The 9737-nt window shown below is 52.0% G+C and overlaps 1 pseudogene; it reads left to right on the forward strand.

The window, feature by feature from the left end:
• The first annotated feature begins 240 nt into the window (after positions 1–240).
• Positions 241–7960, forward strand: LOC125966012 (janus kinase and microtubule-interacting protein 3-like; annotated as a pseudogene).
• The last annotated feature ends 1777 nt before the right edge of the window (positions 7961–9737 follow it).

Here is a 9737-nt window from a genome sequence, read left to right on the forward strand (position 1 = left end):
TAACTTCACGCAGGTGGATAACGGCCGTCTCGGTCACGCTATGTTGCGTGATGCAGTTTTGAAGAACCAAATGCATTTATTCAATGAATAAGTCAAGCTAGTTCTATGTTTATGATGTTGTAAGTTACGGTACCGATTGAAGTTGAGTTTGAAGCCAGTGGAAAACAGCGCTGCGTTTGTGCTCTCCAGGTACAAATGTTGTGATCTCTGACTGACGACCGGGCGAGACTCGAGTAAGAGATGTCCAAACGAGCTCCGGCAGGGCGGGCCAAGGCGGAGCGAACGGACGCCCTTCATGCCGCCAATGACGAGCTGAGAACCAAACTGATGGACGTCCAGTTAGAACTTCAGCAGGAGAAGAACAAGGTGAAAACCTCAACAGACAGACACTGCCTGCCTCCCTGCCTGCCTCCCTGCCTGCCTCCCTGCCTGCCTCCCTCCCTCCCAGTTTTCCCGATGTAGATTAGACATGCGTGTGCCATGACTGTGTCAGCCTACATCAACAAATGCACCGAGGACGTCAGCACCACTAAGAATATCATCACCCGGGGCAACCAACGACCCTGGATGACTGAGGAGGTACGTCAAACGCTACGAGCGCGGAACTCTGCCTTCAAGTCTGGCGACAAGGAGACACTGAGGACAGCGAGAGCCAACTTGAACCGTGCCATCAGGATAGCGAAGCGAGACCGCAGTCGAAAATTTCAGGATCGTTTCCACGACGTCAAAAACATCAGGAGTATGTGGCAAGGCATACGGGCGATTACAGACGACAACTCACCCTCCCCCCCCCCGGTGGGTGTAGTTGATGCTGACTTTCTAAATGGTCTAAATAACTTCTTTGGGAGGTTCGAGGCACTAAACGGCACTCCAGCAGTTAAAACTGTCCCCCATCAGGAAGAGGAGGTACTCTGCCTTGACTCCGCCGATGTGTTGAAGACCCTGAGGAGAGTCAACCCCTGTAAGGCCCCTGGCCCGGACAACATTCCTGGGCGTGTGTTCAGGGAATGTGCAAGTCATCTGGCTGGGGTCATCACAGACATTTTTAACACCTCGCTGGGCCAAGCCACAGTGCCGGCGTGCTTTAAGACTGCCTCCATCATTCCGGTGCCGAAGAAACCTCAAATCACCTCATTTAATGATTACCGGCCTGTTGCACTGACTCCGGTTATGATGAAGTGCTTCGAAAGGCTGCTTAAAGGTCACATCGTTTCCAGACTCCCCCTATTATTTGACCCGTTCCAGTTTGCCGACCGGCAAAACCGCTCCACTCAGGAAGCCATCTCCTCCGTTCTTCACCTGAGCCTGGCTCACCTGGAGGAGAAGAACACCCATGTGCGGAGGCTGTTCCTGGACTTCAGCTCAGCGTTTAACACCATCATCCCACAGCATCTGGTAGGAAAATTGGAACACCTGGGCTTCAACACCCCCCTTCGCAACTGGCTGCTAGACTTCCTCACCAACAGACCTCAGTCAGTCCGGGTCGGACAGAACACCTCTGATGTCATCACCCTCAGCACAGGCTCCCTTCAGGGCTGCGTCCTGAGCCCCCTGCTGTGCACCCTGATGACACACGACTGCGTCCTCAGGTTCACCACCAATCACATCGTGAAGTCAGCAGACGACACAACGGTGGTGGGGCTCATCAGAGACAACAACGACCTGGACTACAGAGAGGAGGTGGAGCAGCTGGTGGGCTGGTGCAGAGAAAACAGTCTGATCCTGAATGAGGAGAAGATGAAGGAGATCATCGTCGACTTCAGGAAAAAACAGCCTCACCACGCTCCACTGATCATCAACAGCTCAGCTGTGGAGGTGGTCAGCAGCACCAAATTCCTGGGGGTCCACATCACAGAAGACCTCACCTGGACTATGAACACTACGGCACTGGTCAAGAGGGCACAGAAGCGCTTGTACTTCCTGCGGAGGATGAGGAGAGCCCACCTGCCCCCACCCATCATGAGGACGTTCTACAGGAGCACCATAGAGAGCATTCTGACAAGCTGTCTCTCTGTGTGGTGTGGAGGCTGCACCGCCTCCGATTGGAAGAACGTGAGGAGAGTGGTGAGGACAGCAGAGAGGATCATAGGGGCTCCTCTTCCCTCCATTCAGGACATTTCATCTCAGCGCTGCATGTCCCGTGCCCGTAACATCATCAATGACCCATCACACCCCCACCATGGACTGTTCTCCCTGCTGCCCTCTGGGAAGAGGTTTGCAGCATCCGCTGCAGGTCCACCAGGTTCTGCAACAGCTTTTTCCCTGCTGTCATCAGACTGTTGAACACTAGAACTGTTGAGCTCTAAACTGAACTCTGCATCACACATTCACAGAACTGTACTTTATGACACTACGGACCTCTATCTTGCACTATCTCGCACTACCAACTTTACTGAACTTGTATAAACCCTTTAAATAGAAGTTTAATACATGGTTTAGCATTCCTCTGCACACTCTTGAATACTGTTTTGCCTACTTGCACTATTGCATAATTATCACTGCTGCACTTTATACTTATTTTTAATATATATATATATATATATATATATATATATATATAGTATATGTATATATATATATATATATATATTTTCATAGGATATGTTACTTCTATTCAACTGCAATATCACTACTTTGTTGTAAGACGTATGCAACGGAATTTCGTTTTGTATGCACCATGTGCAGACAAGATGACAATAAAGTTTGTCTAAGTCTAAGTCTAAGTCATGTCAGGTCAGCTGTCTGGAGAGAGAGAGAAGTCAGGACCTGCGGGCGGAGCACCACCGTGCCACCGCCGCCATGACGGAACTCAAAAGCAAACTCCATGAGGAGAAGCAGAAAGAGTTAGCCATTACCAGGGAGACATTACTGCGGCAGCATGAAATGGAGCTGATGAGAGTGATCAAAATCAAAGATGGAGAGATCCAGCGACTGAATGCCTTGGTCCTCAGCCTGAGGGACGGCTCCATGGACAAGGTGATCCGCTCTATCCGTGTCTGACTATCCGCACGCCACGTCGGGCTTCGATGCGGCCGCTACCGTATTGTGTAGCTTGTCCCCAGTAAGCGTCGCGGCGCTCCGTTGCGGTCTCAACGGCCCGGTGTGGCGCAATGTCTGCTCAGGTGAGGTGGGGGGGCGCTTTGCTGGCGGAGGTGGAGGAGACGCGGCGGTGTCGGGAGACCGAGCGGTGTCGCCTCCACCAGGAGCGCGGAAGAAGCCCTGGCAGCGGCCCAGCAGGCCTGGCAGTCCCGAGCGGCCGAGCTCCGATCGGCTCATCACCAGCATCGGGAGGAGATGAGCCGAACCAAGAGAGACTGCGAGAGGGAGATCCGCCGACTGGTAGGACTGATCAGATGCGCGGTGCGTGGCTATGTTCCCAATTTCGTTGTATACCTGCAGTGCAATGACACCTAAGGCATTCTATTCTATTCTATTTCACAAGAAGAAAATGTCCGGTTGCTCGCTTCGCTTTTGTCACAGCAAAGGTGTTCTAGTCGATTCAAGAAAAAAATTGGCCGGTTGCTCTCTTTGTTTTTGTCACAATTCTGGCAAATGAGTTTGCCCGCCTGCCTGAGCGCTCCCCGTTTGTACATCCAGACGGATGAGATCAAGCTGAAAGACAGAGCGGTTAGTGTTTTGGATGAAGCCCTGGGGCCGGCCACGTCCACCGCCTTCAGCTGCAGACTCAGGCTGCCGAGCAGCAGATCGCTGCCCTGAGGGATTCCCAAAGGGCGGGCCTAAACTACCCTGGAAGTGGGGTCAACGCCGCTACTAGCAATCCTCTTCATTGCATAAGCCACCTCATCACACACTTGCAGTACGCATGACTTAGTTCGTTGCTGGAGGAAGGTAGCACAAAAACAGTTTTGAACTTTGAACGAGTGCTTGTGTGTGTGTGTTGCGGGGCGTTTTCAGTCTCAGGAGGCTCGGGACACGCGACGGTTTCATCTGAAAATCGCTGAGCTCAGCGCAGTCATCAGGAAACTGGAGGATCGAAACGCCCTGCTTTCTGAAGAGCGCAATGAACTGGTAATTTATTGACGGCACGCTTGAAGGTTTGCGCTACGTTTGATGCGCGCCATCCAGCGAGGCACCCATTGCGCTTGCTTATTAGTTGAGCGGCGCGGCGAGTCGGTTGCCTGGTAGATGTCTTTTATTGGGAGCCAAAGCCACGATTCCGTTCAAACCGATGCAAAAGGAATGGATACGTTCTGGCCCGCGTGTTGTGCGTCTTTCACATCCCGCACTTCATGCTTGCAGCTAAAGCGACTGAGAGAAACAGAAAGCCAGTTTCTGCCACTCCTGTACAAAAACAAACGCCTGAGCAGGAAGAATGAAGAACTCTCGCTGGTGCTGTGTCGCCTTGAAAACAAAGTGCGCTTTGTCACCCAGGAGAACGAGGAGATGGCAAGCTTGGTAAGTCGACGCGGACAACGGCGGCGTGCCAACAGAGTCCACTGCATTTGTGTTCCACAGAGAAGGCCTAGTTCGCTCAATGACCTGGACCGCGGTTGCGGCCAGCAGGACGGTGAAATGGAGTTCCTTCAAGTTGTGGAGCAGCGGCACATCATCGACGACTTGTCCAAGGTCTTCAGGCAGGCGACTCGGTGCACGTACGGCAGCGCCGCGCTCGCTCGCTGTCGCCAGGAAACCTTTTCCGTCCAAAGCTTGGCCGGCGGCCGCCATCCAAAAAATTGGCCCCTTAAATTCCGACCTTTCAAGCAGGAGCATTGTGCGCACGCGTTTGAACACGCTTTAGACTTGTTTTGCCGTTTTCAGCAGCTCAAAGCTCCCGTTTTGTCAGCGCCTTTGCCACTCGCTGTGCGCTGAAAACGACGGACTTGCCCGGCTGCTCAGCCCGTCAACCATGAGCCGCGAGCGCGACGTCATTGTCCGTAGGCAGCTAGTGGCAAAATGCACCCTGTTAGAGTTGCGCTCGCTCCAACTTATTTTGCAAGAACCACACGGGAGACAAGTAAGTTCTTTTGGACACCTGCAGGTGGAGAGTCCATCCGTTGTACGAATGAAGTCTGACTCTCGGCTCCTGCACGAGCATTTTAATTAAGAGAAACAGGGTGGGTGTAAGAGTGGATTGAATAGAGGAAGCCCTTGACCTCTAGTCAAAACATAGCAAGGGGTGTTTTACGACTTTGTGTAGGAAGGGATAAGCGATAGGGATAAATAAGGGATAAATAATATTATTTATTACAGGTCGCAGTCAAAGTCAAAGCAACACAATGATACGATAAAGATAATCTGGAAAACCCTGACACACCCTGTAGTTGTCACTTTTGGAAAAGACGAGCGTCCCTCCAATCATCGCCGGTGACGTGTTTTTCAGGCTCTGGAGACAGGAGCTCATGTCAGAAATGTCATTGTGAGTCGCGTTTGTTTCTGCGCCGGAGCCGTTCGTTCCCTTTGCATCCAAAGAATCTCAAAGGCGGATTATTTGTGTCGACAGGAGAGAGATTTGCTGCTACGATACCGACGTCGAGAATCTCTGAGGAGGAACAAAGCGTGAGGTCCTGCAAGGTGAGTCTGTTTGTTTGCGGCTGCTTGGTGTTGCGCAAGATGAAATGGCCTTTTTCTCGCTATCGTTCCTCTCGTCGATTCATCGTGAGGTGTCGCTTCAGTTTGTTCAGAGAGATGTTTGCTTCCGCGCCCGCAGGTCATCGAAACATTTTACGGCTACGACGAAGACGTGTTGGTGGACCCGGACGGATCGTCCTTGTCTTTTCACACCGACAGAACCCCCGACACGGAACCCGAAGAGGTAGCCCGCCATTTCTGCCAGCGTATTGGCACCAAACATTCCTCTTCAGCCTGGAATCGGACTCGTCTTTGCGTCGCGGGTGCTTTGTCGCCGGTCTGACTGATTCTGGTACTAGTGCTGTGTTGCATTGGTGTGTGCATGAAGAGGCGGAGCTTCGCTACCGCCAGCTGACGCAAGAATATCAAGCGCTGCAACGAGCCTACGCTCTGCTAGCCCAGACCAGCGAAGGGGACTACGACGCCGAGAAGGAGATCAAGGTGGCGCCCCTTCCCGCAACCCCCGGCCGGGTCGCAGCCTCCCCGTTCTCACCCAGCCTCGGGTGTTCTCTGGTCTGAAAGGAGGAGGAGGAGCCTCCCTCCTCCTCCTTTCAGACCAGAGAAAAGCTGATGGTAGAAATGGGTCACTATCAAAGCAGAGTAGCAGATCTGGAGTCAGCGCTGAAGCAACAAGGACAGGTAAGCTCATCAATGAGCACACCTTTTTCTCAGACAAAATAGCTACATTCTTCAGTCACTCATCCGTCTGGCATTACTGGACCAACCCCCCCCCCCCCCCCCGAACGTGGCTGGGAAAATGCGGAGAAAAGCAAATGTCATTTTCCAGTCAACCAAAGAATTTGTGGATGAAAATGACACAACATTCCAAAGCTGTCCACGCGTTTGTCTCTTCTAGAATGTCAAGTGGGTGGAGGAGAAGCAGCTGCTGCGTCAGAGCAATCAGCAGTTGGCCGAAAAGGTGACGGAAAGAAAGGCGCTGGGCGGAGTCGCTTGGCGTCACACCTGTCGGGAAGCCCCGCAGATGAGGTCTGACTGTCTTTTCAGGTCAGGCGGATGGAGGCGGAAGAAGCGCGTCTGAAAGAGCACATCCAGGATATCCGAGACCAAAACGAACTGCTTGAGTTCCGCATCCTGGAGCTGGAGGTGGGAAGACTCGCACAAGCGTGTTGAGGCCAGAGATGTGACGGACGGACGGACGGACGGACGGACGGATGCATGCCTCTGCCTTTCAGGAGAGGGAGTGGCGCTCCCCCGTCTTGAAGTTTCTGCAAGTCCGTTTCCCAGACGGCCTCAGCCCTTTGCAGATCTACTGCGAGGCCGAGGGCGTGAGCGTACGTAAGGCGTCCCTCGCAACCCTAACCTTAACCCGAGGTCCCAGAACACCTTACATTGCTCCTTGCGCCTTTCCCCCGGACATCGTCATCAGTGATCTGATGAAGAAGCTGGACATCCTGGGCTATAACGCCGTAAGTGTATGTCGAACTCCTTATGTTCGCACTCCACGAGACTCGGCGGCTCAAATGTGACTTTTGGAAGGCTTTGCGCTGAAAGAAGCTTGTTGACGCTGTGCCTTTGGGCTCTTGCAGAATCTCACCAACGAGGAGCAGGTGGTCGTGATTCACGCCAGGACCCTTCTCACCCTAGCCGAGAAGGTAACGCGCACGTCCACGCACGCTCTCGCATTCTGCTTATGTGACAGCAGCCTTTCCTCAGTGGTTAGAATACATCAAAGTGACCAAGTCAGCACTTCAACAGAAGATGTTGGACATTGAAAGTGAGAAGGTAGACAGACACGCGACATCAGCCAAGGGGAACTCCGGCAATGTGCCCCAACAATTCTGACCTTGAGCTGTGCTAGGATATGTTCTGCAAGCAGAAGGGCTACCTGGATGAAGAGTTGGACTTCAGGAAGTGTTCCATGGACCAGGCTCATAAGGTAAGCCGCCCTCAAATCTCCCGCCGGACCACTGATGGACGAGGATTGCGGCCCAGAGGATCCTGGAGCTGGAGGCCATGTTGTACGAGGCGCTACCGCAGCGGGACTGCCCCGCCACGGACGGCGAAAAAGCCAGCCACGCTGGCGTGAATGACGTGCTGACGGCGGATCAGAGAGAAGAGCTTAGGAGCGCCGTGGACCAATGGAAGCGAGCCCTGATGTGCGAGTTGAGGGAGCGCGACGCTTGCATCCTCCAAGAGAGAATGGATCTGCTGCACAGCGCGCAACAGGTAAGGGCCCAAAGCCAGCCCGGCACTTACTTGCACGCTTACTGGCTTTTGAATGCCACTTTCCATTTGTCCGTCCTAGAGGAACAAAGAGCTGAAAGAATTCATCGAAGCTCAGAAGAGACAAATCAAACAATTGGAGGAGAAGTTTCTGTTTCTCTTTCTATTCTTCTCCTTGGCCTTCATTCTGTGGCCCTAACACCAGCTGGTGAGTGAGCTCCAGCGGCACCGCACTCGACACCTCCGATACACTGCCAGCCGGTCTCAGACGTTGGCAGACGCTCCGATGCCAACGTATACCCCCCGCCACGGTGACAGAGGCACCGCGTCACACCGGCGCTCATCCAATCAGAAGGCAGGAAAAGCAAATTCACATGCAGGGCACTTTTGAACCAGAAGAGAGCGCCACAAAAAACGGTTGTTGCCCCAAACGCGCACTAAAAAGGGTCAGAATAACAAGAGTCCCACTGGCCAGCCGGGGCCACCCGTCCAGCTGTTTCTTCAGGGGGGAAAAAAATTGGAGTCACCGGTGAGTACATTTTGCATTTAGCTCTGCTTTTCTGCTTCTGTCTTCAAGTGTGTGGCATCCTGCGATCAAAGATTCAGCCAACCCCAAAGCGGTTGACCTCAACGTCCCACCACCATGCCTACCAGAGCAGGTGACGTGATGCTTTGGACATCCTTCCGTCTCAGATGCCCAAAAGTACTCTTTGCCACATCTGCGGCAATACGGTGTCTTTTCAAAGGTGCAAATAAATCCAGCGTGGGCGGAACACGCACGTCTTCGGTTTTTCCCGCTTTGTTTGTGTGACAGCTGTTGTGAAAATTTTATACAAATAAAGTTGTATAGTGCAGGTTTGGCCAAGCCGCAACTCCCGAACCGCATGCGGCTCTTTTATGTTCATATCAACATTTGTGTGTGTGTGGGGGGTTGTGCGTGTTGGCTTCACTTGAGTTCAATTTGGTATTTTGGTCAAAAGCGCATGTGGTGAAATTCCACAAAGTAGGATGGGCAAACACATTTCTTTAAACTATGAGTGTCAATTGGGCTCTCGAAATGGCAGGGAAAAGATGCACAGCAAAACGAAAATACGTAGATGAACACAGGACGTTTTAATCAGAGTGGGAAAGTTTCTATTTTTTGTTGAACGTGATGGCAAACCATTCTGCCTGATATGTCAGACCTCAGCGCATTTCAAAGATTCAAATCTTCAGCGCCATGCACTTCAGCTCACTCCATGCTAACATTGATCAGGCGTCGAACCCGCAACATCATGCTTAAGAGGTGGCCATGCTAACCAGTGCGCCATTATGGCAACGCATAATAACTAAGTCTACTGATCAAAACAGCGGTTACTATATGACGTCACTACGTCGTGGTCACGTGACGCAGACAAGACGTCAATGGACGTGGGCAGAGTTAACTTGTTTAAAAGGGAGTGGGCAGAAGAAATATTTAATTTATTTAAATCTATTTTGAGTGCACACCATTATGCCAATGCATAACAACTGTAAATCTACTAAACAAAACAGCGGTTGCTATATGACATCTGCCACGTCGTGGTCACGTGACATACGTGACGTCGATGGGCGTAACTTTCGCCGGAATTCAAATCCGCGGGGAGAGTTAACTTGTTTAAAAGAGAGTGGGCAGAAGAATTATTTAATTTATTTAAATCTATTTGGTGTGTGCGCCATTATGTCAATGCATAACAACTGTAAGTCTACTAAACAAAACAGCGGTTGCTATATGACGTCTGCCACGTCGTGGTCACGTGACGCGGACGTGACGTCGACGCCTACTTTACATCCCACCGATCACAGGACCCCTCGGCTGCATAACCGTGCCCCCTTCCCAACCAATCGGATTTGCTATACGCGAAAACGACGCCAATGGAAAGAGCTTCCGCCCAAATTTAAATCCGTGGGCGTGGCTCGCAGCAGGAAGTAGGAAAATGGCGGCG

Source organism: Syngnathus scovelli, unplaced genomic scaffold, assembly GCF_024217435.2.
Source record: "Syngnathus scovelli strain Florida unplaced genomic scaffold, RoL_Ssco_1.2 HiC_scaffold_30, whole genome shotgun sequence".
Taxonomy (NCBI): Eukaryota; Metazoa; Chordata; class Actinopteri; order Syngnathiformes; family Syngnathidae; genus Syngnathus; species Syngnathus scovelli.